Here is a 12964-nt window from a genome sequence, read left to right as displayed (position 1 = left end):
ATGATATTCCTTAAAATCTGACATAATATTCCTTCATAAAAAGTAATTATTAAGAAGCCCTCCAATATTTAGGCAGGGTTTCAACAGTATTCTTACGTAGGAACATTAATCATTATTTATAAAAACTAATTTTCAAAATTATCATTTACAAATTCTCATATTTTTAGGGTATAATGCAACAAGAGTCAAATAAATGATGCAAATATAAATTAAATGGCTAAAATGACCAATTTGATTTATCTTATACCTATTTAATCTTATTTTTTTATCATTATCTTTCTTTTAAAAGAAAATTAAAGATGAAAAAAATTATTTATTTTTATGTATTTTATGAAATAAACTTTTTTTTAATTCTCCAATATCTAGATGAAATTTTGAAAAAATTAATCTTTCAAAATATGATTTGAATTCCCTTCAATATATAGACAGAATTTTCAAAATTATTTTCCTACTTTGAGATACTATCTTATATTTTATTCTTTGAATAATAATAATAATAATAATAATAATTCCCTTAATAATAAAATTTACGCAAGTATTCACATTTTTATTTCGATTAAGACACCATTCTTCAAATTAAAAATAGGTAGATGAAATAAAAATGAGAAGCCCATATTTATAAAAAAGGTATACCTTCTTTAGGTTCCTAATTAAAGCTTAAGGGGAAAAACCAAAAGTAAGCTACCTAAAGTGAGATAGGTTTCTGGGTTAAACATGGAGTTAGTTGGGCTTAAACCAATTACTTTGCCAGAATTAGGTCAGGTCAAATCAGATCAAGTTTGACTTGCCTGGGTTTTTTTTTTTTAATTTGTAAAAGTTAAATGTTTTTTTTTTTTAAATCATTTCCATTCCCTTCTTTAAAAAAATCACATCTTCTTCCAACATCTCTCCATCTAGCTCTAACTAATTGTTGCTCTAGTCACTGACCACTATGTTAGTCATCACACTTTGCTGTTGGCCAGTTCTTTTAAAGCCCAAAATTTACCTCAAACTCTTTTTGATCCCTTCTTTTCATTTTTGAGCCTAATTCTGCCTAAACACCAACTGAAAAGTTTACATCTGAAATCCAAGTTCAAAACTTCAAACCGTTGAAAACTCCTCTTCCGTCATCTTATTTGTTCGAGATTGAAATATGTTCTTCTCTTCCCCTAGATCTACCTTTTCACCATTATTAATCAACCAAGAGCCCACATCGCTTAAACACCACCCTACATTGTCGATCTTTCACTGTTTTTATGGCTCTCCTCTTTCTTGCATCCCTTACAAACTTGAAAATATTCTTCCCAAAATGCCCATAAACCAAAAAAAATCCAAGAACCAAAACACCCATTTTCCCCTTGTTTAGTATTTTTGTATTAGTTTGCTTTTTTGGGTCTTGGTCACTTCTATTGGTGCTGCTGTTCCTTGCACACAATGGATATATTTTATTCTGATTGCTTGTTGCTTGACAGTGGGTTTTGATTTTAATAGAGGCAGGGGGTAATGTCTAGTTGGGTTTTTTTTTGTTAGGGAAGGGTAGGTTTCAGGTGTGGGAAGAGTTTTTTTCTCTAACTGAGTTTGTTTCTGGTATTGGTGGTTCGAAATGGAGATTAATGGTGCCTATTAGGCTAAGTCATGGTGGTAATTTTTTAGTGGAGAGTTGGAATCTAACGAGGGGGTCATCAAGTTTTGTCTGTATGTGTATGGGTTGTGTTGATGATAGAAAATGAGGGCTAATGGTTTCAGCTTGTGTGGGTTTTTGCTTTTTTTTTTATGGTGGTTTGAAAGAGGGCCATGGGAAATTGGGTTGAATGGTGGTAGTTGATGGTGGATTGGATTGGTTCGATAGTAGGCAGGGGGTAAGGGTGATCCAACTAATAAAGGCTTGTTGTGGCCTGAAGTGGTAGATGGTGCATTATGCAAGTGTTTGCTTGCCACTACCATGTATCCTCTTTTTTTTTTTTTTTTGGTTTTTTTCGTCCTTTTTAATAAATTCAAATAAAAATAAAATTGGGCCTTAAGATAGATTTTGAGCCTTAATTATAAAATTTGGGCTTCTTGAATTGGACCTTTAAATCTTAACTCAAAATTAACCCAATAATGAAATGGAATTGGGTTTGTGTCTATGCAAAACAAAGCTTAATCAAGCTCAATCCAATTGGAACACATAATTTGGCCCAAATTAAAATGTTTAGACTAAACATAAAAATCAAATAAACTTAAACTGATTTGGACAAAATTAGGTATCTACATAATCAACATAAGAATAAAATTATTTGATTTGATTATTAAAATATGTGAGGCTTTTATGGTTCTTCTAACATAAAATTATTGTTCTTGTATCTTCAAAAAACTAGAAAAGTTCTATTTATAATAAAATGGATATCTCTTTGTTTATATATAAGTGTTCATATAATTGTCAATTTGTATAGTCATAATTGTTCAAATATATATCTATTTGTATAGACATAACTCTTAATAAATAATTGTATTTTAAAGACATATAATCTTTCACCATCACATGCAATTCATGTGATTTAATTATTTTGAAAATGTTCCAATAATCCCTTACCATTGCAAAATAAACCATATCTTTAATAATTCTAAAAATTTTTTGCATTTCGATTTGAACCTTCACTTAGTGAAAATAAATTAAAGTTAATGAAATCACATGGTAGACTATGTTTTGAACCAGCTAGTTTGTTTGGTTAACCAAACTTATTGCACACAAAATACTTTTACACCCATTGAATGCTAGGTATCCAAAAACATTATTTTAGATACCTATCTACATCATCTTTCCATAAGTGTTATTAGAGCCAAACCTTTGAACTCCTAGAAATGATCATGTTTCACACTTACATAGATAGCTCCCATCAAAAGTGTTCTCATAACTACAACATTCTAATATATTTATGTTATGGTCTATTAAGAGTATAACCTCATATTTTCTATATCATTACGATACCAAGCACTTTACTTTGGATAAAAATATAGGATTATAGTAGTTGCAGTCACACACAGATAATGTACTTTAACTCATTAAACTCAAAACTTGATGCTATACCAAGTGTTGAGTCGAGTTTTCATCATAAATAACTTCATATTATAGTTCATAGTTATTACTGTCATAAGACTAACATCCTTACATTTATGATTATCCATGCTTTAAAGAATACTCTTTTCATAGTAATTCAACTATTAAGGATATCTATTGTACAATTGTCATAAATTCATTTAGTTCATAGTTATCACTTTATCTTTATTATTGTCATGATGGCTTCACATTTGTCCATTTTATATATTTCTTGATATCACAAGACATTAATACATTTCCACCAAATGTGTGAATTATACATCATATTGTCTTTTTCACTAAGTAAATTATTGTTAAGAGACCTCAAATCCCTTGATGAAACAAGACAATTTTTTTGCTATTTTCCATAAGTTCTAATTATAGTCAATTCAAGACTTGAAACTTATTGTGTATATATACTCAAATAACATGATTTTTGTCAACAAGTTACGTACTTAGGCAAAGGTGTTTAAAATATCCCTTTAAAATGTACTCATATTAAAAGACCATCAATGGACCTATCAACTAACTATCAAAATATTGTACATATACGCATCCTTTGTCATGGACATTATTAACCATTTTTATTGCCTTGATCAAAACCATGCCTATCACCTAAACAGGACATAATAATATTTTGTATATAATAAATTCAAACTTTACTTGTATGAGTAATATGTCTATATGTAATTAGAGTCCATTGATATTTATCTCTAATTTTAAAAACCTTCACAAATATTTTGTGATCATTATATTCATATCCAAATTATCATGACAATGCAAGTCATGAAACATGATCCAAAAGAATCATTTTGCATATAATAACATCATTTGGTCCCCAAACATATGACCACAATGTAAGACATTTTAATAGAAAATTTTATTTTCATGTAAGAATAATACATTTTGATATAAAAGCCTATGCTTTCTTGTTCCCATTATTCTACCTTTGTTTAGAAAAAAATACAAATAATATATTACCTAAATTCATTTCTAATTAAAAAAACTTAATTGATAATAAAATTTGTAAAATAGTCCAATCTTATTTTTATAATGTATAAGCCCATAAACCTATAGCTAGATCTGACTTGGGGAGTCACCACCGATCTTTTTTGTTAAGTAAAATTGACTACCTAATTGAATTTGTCCCCATTTTAAAAAGATATAACAAGCTTGACTTAGATATCTTTAAAAAGTAAATTTTGGTATACAAAATTATTACTAGGTTTAGAAGTACGATATGTATGAGAAATATTATAGTACCCTTTCAACGCTTATCGAAAGATGGTACTAGTTTAATTTCATGTTATCCAACCCTTGAAATATATTTTTATTTTTACCAAATTGGAAATTGGTCTTAAAGTTACTCCAATCATTTTGAACCAATTTAAGATAATTTTCTAACTTCAAGAGAATTTATAGAGACTTGTGTTCTACCTTGAAAAGGCTTCGTCATCAGATTCATTAATGTATTTTTTTTCAAAAAATTAATTTTGAAAACAATTAATAAAATCCTCTAATTATTTGGTGGGATTTTTATTTAAAAAAACCTTTTTATGAAAATTTTTAAAAAAATCATTAAATCTTTCAATATTTTGATAAGATTTAACTCTGAAATTTAAATCCTTCAATCATTTAGTATGATTGAAAAATAATTGGAGGATTGAAAATTATTTTTTCTTTAAAATTCATTATGAAATTCTTCAATCGTTTGGTAGAATTCATAATTCTATATTTAAATCCTCCAATCATTTTGCAGGATGAAAATTTTTTTTTCAAAATTCATTATGAAATTCTCCAATAGTTTAGTAGAATTCATAATTTAAAATTTCTAAACCCATAAAAAATTTTTAATCATTTGGTAGGATATCATGGATTAATTTTTTAAAAAAACAAAAATATTATTATTTTATATATTTTAAAACATCCATAAACAATAGGATAAAATAAACAAAAGCAAATACAAATTATACCAATTGACCCAAGTCCAAGTCAGAATCCACAATGAACTAGGAATAGCCCAACAAAATTCTGACCAAGCTTGAAAAAGAAGGGTTAGTTAGATGATTTGAGCTTTATTATTGGGCTTGAATTTTCCTTAAGATTCAAATGTTTTTCTAAAAAGACAACGGTTACATTGGTAAAATTAACAAAAAGATGTGGATCACCTTAGTAATTAGATCAATATTGTTAAATTCAACTTGTACAAGAATTAAATTTTTATAAATTATACCAAAGAGATTAAAATTTAAATTTCATGTAAATATAAAAACCATTTACATATTTTGACAATTGATTTTATTCATTCATATTGTCACGTCAACAAGGTTGACACCTACATCATAAAGTCAACGATTATCTTAGGCTTTTTAATGACAATAATTTGACAGGACTAATGATTAAAATAAAATTATCAAATCAAAATAGTACTAAAATTACATTTTTATGAATAATAGTAAAGGGATTAAATTTTAAATTTCATTAGAATACAAAGACCATTATGATAATTTGATCTTTTGAAAATATTCCAACAGTGATGCCCGCCAAAATTTATTTCTTTAAATTTTTAATTTTTATAAGTAAATTTTTAATTTTTAATGATTTTATACAAGACAACTTATGTGACCCTTAAATGTGAATGTATCAATAAGTTTGAATTATACTCATCAAAACCGGATCATACTGTATAATTTTTATCGAACAATGAATTATTATTTTATAAAATGTTCATTACATAAAAAAATTAAATTGTTGGTTTCTTTTGAATAATCTTATTAATTATAATAAGATTATTTTGGATGATTTAATTCAATAATTTATTTTCTATAATATCAAATATAGTGATGTAATATTATCAATAATTTATAATATTATATCAAATATAATAATTTAAAATCACTAATAATCAAATCACTTTAATAATTTTATCACCATAAAAATTAAATCACCCCAATAACCGTAAAAGTTTATACCAAATGCCATATTAACTTATTCTGTATTTGAAATTCTTGAGATTTGAGCAATGATGTTTTTTTTGTGGGCTTGTGAATTTTACGGTTGCTGTAAGTGATTGGACCTTGTCTCATCAATTTGGGGTCATATCATTGTGATTTGAAACATGTATATGTCATACTTTTATGTATATCCTTTTACTGAGCCTATATTATGTGTCTATTATCAGAAATCGTATATCAACCACCTAAATAAAATTAATATTACAATCAAGTACCTAAATAAAATTAATAGTATTCCTTTCGTCTCTCTTTCTTTTCTTTTTTTTATATGGGTTCATTTTTTGTCTTAAAATTATATACTCTTATATATATATTAGTTACGGTACATTAATTTTACAAAAAAATAAAATTTTAATATAAAATACACTAAAATCAATTTTTTTTCTTAACTTTTGTAAAATTCAAATAAAAACAAAAAATGAAATAGGACATTAGAGTTTTTAAATATGTACCTACGCTCTAATTTCATCACTAATTACTTTTATTAGAAATGGTGGATTTATTAAGTTACTAAAAGAAGGGCCATATTTTCCATCACCTTCTCAAATTGCTCAGTGTACAATGTAATGTGAGTTGTTACCACATGTCAATTTGAGTGACCATCACTCAAATTGGAAAGCTACGCTATGAAATGTCAACTCAAATTTTAGTTGTTGTCACTCACATTGAAAAGCTGTGTAGCATTATACGCCCAAACTTTTAGAACAGTTACCCTTTCACTTACGGCTTTTAAAATTAATTATAGCAAAACGAAGGAAAGAAGAAATAAAATTGACATTGTGATAGAATAGAAAAAAAAAAAAATTAAAGGACAAAAATGTTTTTAAATTTTAATTTAATAATTATTTAATTTTTAATATTTTATTGCAATTAATTAAATTTTTTATTTTTTTTTAACTTAATAAAATTTTTAAATGAACAAAATCTAACACGTGATAAAATTTAATCGTTTACTCTCTAAACAATTATCAATAGCATTTTTAAAAAATTCTTAGAGATAAGGATAGAAAAAATTTTAAAAATTATTTTATTTAATGTAATATATATAATATAACAACATGTATAAATAAATTTATCACATGAGTATCTATGTAGATAACTTTTTTAAATGACACATAAGATATTTTTTTTAAAAAATAAGATAATTTCTTTTAATTATAAATTAGATAATTTTAACTTTATTCAAATATCAAAATTATTCAAATTATATTTGAAAATCAAATTAATTTAGAAATATATTTTTTAAAGTTAAAAATGTAAAATATGGATTTTATTTTTTAATAAATAATTTTAGTTGTTTACCAAATAATCTTATTTTAAAAATTATTTAATTATCAAAATGTTTTAAACATATTTAAAAATTACAAAGATTAAGTTTATCTAAATTTTTCACCAATCTTTTTTATCTTGATTTAAAAATTTTATATTTTTAAAAAATTTACGTAAGATTTTAAAAATTCAAATAACTTCTTATAAGATTTTAAAAATTCAAAAAAATTTCATCTTAAATCTAATATATATATATATATATATATATTTTATTATATTACAGAATACATTGATACTTGATAAAGTATGTCATATGAATACTTACATAGATAACCTATATTTTTTATGTGCAAGAGAATAATTTAATTTAAATTTTTAACCAAATAATCCCATTCAATAATTATTTTATTTTTAAAAATATTTGAAAGTTTAAAAATTAGATTTTATTTTAATATTTCAAGAGTTTTATTTTAATTAAAATCAAATAAAATTTATCCCAAACTCACTTTTTTTCAAAAACATTTGAATAAAATAAATAATTTTGTTATTTCTTTTTTAAAATGAACTATTAAACCATCTACACATCTCTTTTTTAATTTAAAAAAAAATATAATTTAGATTTATCTTTAACAACTAGATATATGATCTCTTTTTAAATATATTTTTAACAATCTAAATATATTTGTTTTAAATTTAAAAATTTTAAATATAAATTTATTTTTATAAATTTTTTAATAAATTTTAAAATACTAAATATCATTTATTTCACTATTTAATGGATGCCATCTTCCACCTTGATGAAATATTCTTGTGCTAAATTTCTCTTATTACTTATTTAGTTGATTAATTGCACGTACCAATGGTATTAATCCTACTTATATCATATAAAATATCATCTTTATCTCTTTCATTCATTACCAATTGCATATATTCTTTTTTTTTATTTTGGGAAACTATTATTTTGATTTTTAGCAACTGGTTAATGGTTAAAAGGGATGTTAATTACAAAACATCCAATCCAGAGCTTTGAGGATTTTTATCTACAATTGATATTCTCTCTAAAAAATACCAGTGTGACAAAAGTTTTCTTACCAATTGCGTTCTATTTGATCAATAATTATAGTTTTGCCATTAATTTGTGGAATGTTTGCGCTACAATGGCCTTTTTCTAGAACTTGCTTTTAGGAATAATAGGCCGTATATTAAGTCAAGGGAATTAAAACTTCAAAATCGAGCATCCCATCAAACAAAACAATAGTTTTATTAGGTAAAAATCAATAAAAATTATAATAGCAATATTTAAATATTGCATTTTGTTTAACTAGATTATTGTAGGAAGTAAGAATAGAGATATGTTCGCTTTAATGTTAAAACATATGGCGCTTTTGATATTTACAATGTAACAATAAAATAATCCTTCATGAGGTTTATTTGTTTGTTTTGTATTGCTAAATGTTGTATCCATAAAATGCAAGAGTTAAAAGATAGAGTTAGGGTACTCCGTTGTTGTACAAGTAAAAAAGTAAACTATGAAAATGATATAATACCACCTGCTTTTATTTACCGAAAATATTAATATTTATAAGATGATAAGTATATCTACTTTGCTACTAAACTTTATCATCTTATATTAATAACTTAACATTGAGATGGAGATGAAAAGCTTTTTATTTTTTTTCTGTAAGACTTTTGAAGACAATTATCTAAAGTGTCTACAACTTGTTTACTTTTTGAATCAAATTGTTCAAATAATAAAAATATTATTTTCTTTAATTTTGTAATACAAGAATTTTTTCATTAAATATGGATATTTAAATATAAACGATAGAATAATTAAAGTGAAAATGAAATTATATATTTTTAATTATGAATGATAATTTAATTCATTTGTATTTCATTATATTTTTAAGCATTATCCAATTTATATCCTTAAGCCTAGGAAAGTGTTTATTTTTCAAGACTTTCTATCATTTTGTAAATTTAAATACATTATTTTCAAGTTTAAATTTGATAATTACACAAAATTTGAAAATAGTTTATGAAGAGACCGATCATCCATTTTCACTTAAAAATTTTAAAAAATAAAGAATTTAATATTTTTGAATAATACCTTTACATTTTGTTTATATATTTATTTAAAATTTAATATCATTTTATAATTATAATTTCAAATTAAATAAATAAATAAATTTATGCATCACACAAGTCACAAGCTAGTTTTTATATATATTAACTACGTCATGTGTCAAATTTTAATCTATATTATTAATATCATATGGGTTTTATCTTAGTCAATAAAAAATTAATGATATTAACTTTTTCATCCAAATAAAGGTTTAATTGAATATAAATAGATATTAAAGAGATTAATTGATTGCTATAAAAAATAAATATTTGGATGATTTTTTAATTATAGTTTAAGGCTTTTTTTAACCCTTTAACAAAAAAAAAAGAAGAAAAGAATAAAATGGAATATGTATTCTATTGTTTGGTTAGTAGAATAAGTTAAGCATTCTAACTTTATTTTCATGTTGACAACAATAGATTATGAAATAAAAAAAGAATAGTTAGTACAATGTCCAAAGTATCCTCATAAAATATTTCATTAGTTTCTTACAATTATTCCTTTTTTCCTCTAATTTTCTCCCCAAACTAAAAACAAAACTCTTTTAAAACTCACACATTTTTCTTTCATCTCCTCTTTCAGCTCTCCCTTTTTCTTCTTTCTTGCATTTCCATTCCTTACGCCTGTATTTGCAGTTTGGAAAACTCAAGAAATGATTGTATGAACTAGTTATTCTACATCGACACCTGTTCTTTCTATTTAAATCATGCCATGTAATCATGATAATAAAAAAAATTAATTATTTATTATATATTACATGTGATAACTAAATGATGAATATTAATTTCAACACTCATATATGTGATTTATAATAAATGATTAATTTTTTTATTAATATGATTATGTGACCTGATTTGAATGAAAAGGACATATGCTGATGTGAAATAATTTTTTCATAAAATCCTTTCTCTAAAATATCCATTCAATTCTTTACACAGATTTGAAGCTTGCAACTTAAAAAACCCATTTCCTTTTATTTATTATAGATTTAGAACCTAACGTCATTCAAAGTTTTAGCTTTATTATTATATGGAATCAAAAATCAATTTTTTTTGAAGAAAATTTTCTTACCGGTTGTAACTTGGAAAAACCCCCCACTTCATTCTTTCATCAAACTTTTTGTATTTTATTCCAAAGAAAACAAAAAATATAGAAAAAGAGCTCTTCTTGTTCGTTTGCTGAAGAACCTTCTTGCTCTTCAGTGGATGATGCGGCTATGGTGTTATTTCTTGAAAACAAGGTAAGGTTTGTTTTAACTTTCATATATGTCGATAATTATGCAAATTGGTCAAGGATAATTTTGTCAGAAAAAAAAAAAACTTGAATAAGCTATTTCTTAGCGCGTTGAATTTCAAAGTTTTAGCTTTATTATTATATGGACTCAAAAATTTTTATAAAAAATTTTGAAGAAAAATTTCTTACTACTTGCAACTTAGAAAAGCCCTTTTCATTCTGTTATTAAACTTCTTGCATTTTTTTCCAATGAAAATAAAAAATATATAAAAAGAGCTCTTCTTGTTCGTTTGCTGAAGAACTTTCTTACAGTTCAACAAATGATGCCCCCATGGAGTTATTTGTTGAAAATGAGATAGGGTTTGTTTTAACTTTTATATATATATATATATATATGTATATATATATATGCTAGTAATTACGCAAATTGGTCAAGGATAATTTTGTCAAAATAAATGAGGTATTTCTTAGCGTATTAAATTTCAAAGTTTTAGCTTTATTATTATATGAACTTAAAAATCGATTTTTTTTAGAAAAATATTCTACTACTTGTAACTTGGAAAAATCCCAATTCATTCTCTCATCAAACTTCTTGCATTTTATAAACAAAGTATAGAAGAAGAGCCTCTTTTTGCTCTTCTTGTTCATTTACTAAAAAACGTTTTTGCTCTTTAAGTGGATGATGTAGCAATGGAGTTATTTATTGAAAATGAGATGGGATTTGTTTCATCTTATATATATGTCGATAACTATGCAAATTGGTTAAGGATAATTTTATCAAAAAAAAAACTTTAATGAGCTATTCCTTAGTGTATTGAATTTCAAAGTTTTAACTTTATTATTATATGGATTAAAAATCAAAATTTTTTGCATTTTATTTCAAAGAAAACAAAAATTTTGATAAAAAAAAAAATGCTCTTCTTGCTCTTCTTGTTCGTTGGTTGAAGAACCTTCTAGCTCTTCGATGGATAATGCAGCAATGCAATTATTTGTTGAACAATGAAATAGGGTTTGTTTTAATTTATGTATATGCCAATAATTATACAAATTGGTCAAGGATAATTTTGTCAAAACAACTTTAATGACCTATTCCTTGGGGCATTGAATTTCAAAGTTTTTGTGTCATTATTATATGGACTCAAAAATCAAAAATCTTTTGAAGAAAATTTTCTTACTACTTGTAACTTGGAAAACCCCACTTCATTCTCTCATCAAACTTCTTGCATTTTATTTGAAAAAAAAAAAACTCTTCTAGTTCGTTGGCTAAAAACCCTTCTTACTATTCAACAAATGATGCGCCAATGGAGTTATTTGTTCAAAATGATAAAGGGTTTGTTTTAATTTATATATATGTATGCCAATAATTATGTAAATTGGGCAAGGATAATTTACCAAAAAACTTTAATGAGCTATTCCTTAGCACGTTGAATTTCAAAATTTTAGCTTTATTATTTTGAAGAAAATTTTCTTACTGCTTCTAACTTGGAAAAGCCCCACTTTATTCTCTCATCAAATTTCTTGCATTTTATTCCAAAGAAAACAAAAAGAAAAAGAAGCTCTTTTTGCTTTTTTTTTTGTTCGTTTGCTGAAGAACATTCTTACTCTTCAATGGATGAGGCGGCAATGAAGTTAATTATTTGATGAAAATAAGATTGGATTTGTTTTAACTTATATATATCGATAATTATGCAAATTGGTCAAGGATATTTTGTCAAAATAAATGAGGTATTCCTTAACGTATTGAATAATTCAAAGTTTTAGCTTTATTATTATATGGACTCAAAAATCAAAACTTTTTGAAGAAAATTTTCAACTACTTGTAACTTAACTTTGGAAAAACCCCATTTCGTTCTCTTATCAAACTTCTTGCATTTTATGCCAAAGAAAACAAATATATATATATATATATATATATATATATATATATATATATATATATAGAAAAAAGAGCTCTTTCTGCTCTTCTTGTTTGTTTGCTGAATAACCTTTTTGCTCTTCAGTGGAAGATGTGGCAATGGAGTTATTTGTTGAAAATAAGATGGGATTTGTTTCAACTTATATATATATATATATATATATATATATATGTGTGTGTGTGTGTCGGTAATTATGCAAAATGGTTAAGGATAATTTTGTCAAAAACACTTTAATGAGTTATTTCTTAGTGTGTTGAATTTCAAAATTTTAACTTTATTATTATACGGACTAAGAATCAAATTTTTTTGAAGAAATTTTCTTGCTGCTTGTAACTTGGAAAAACCCCCACTT

Source organism: Durio zibethinus, chromosome 2 (genome assembly GCF_047325235.1).
Source record: "Durio zibethinus cultivar Kanyao isolate XHJ-2024 chromosome 2, ASM4732523v1, whole genome shotgun sequence".
NCBI classification, from domain to species: domain Eukaryota; kingdom Viridiplantae; phylum Streptophyta; class Magnoliopsida; order Malvales; family Malvaceae; genus Durio; species Durio zibethinus.
Note: the sequence above shows the minus strand (reverse complement) of the source record.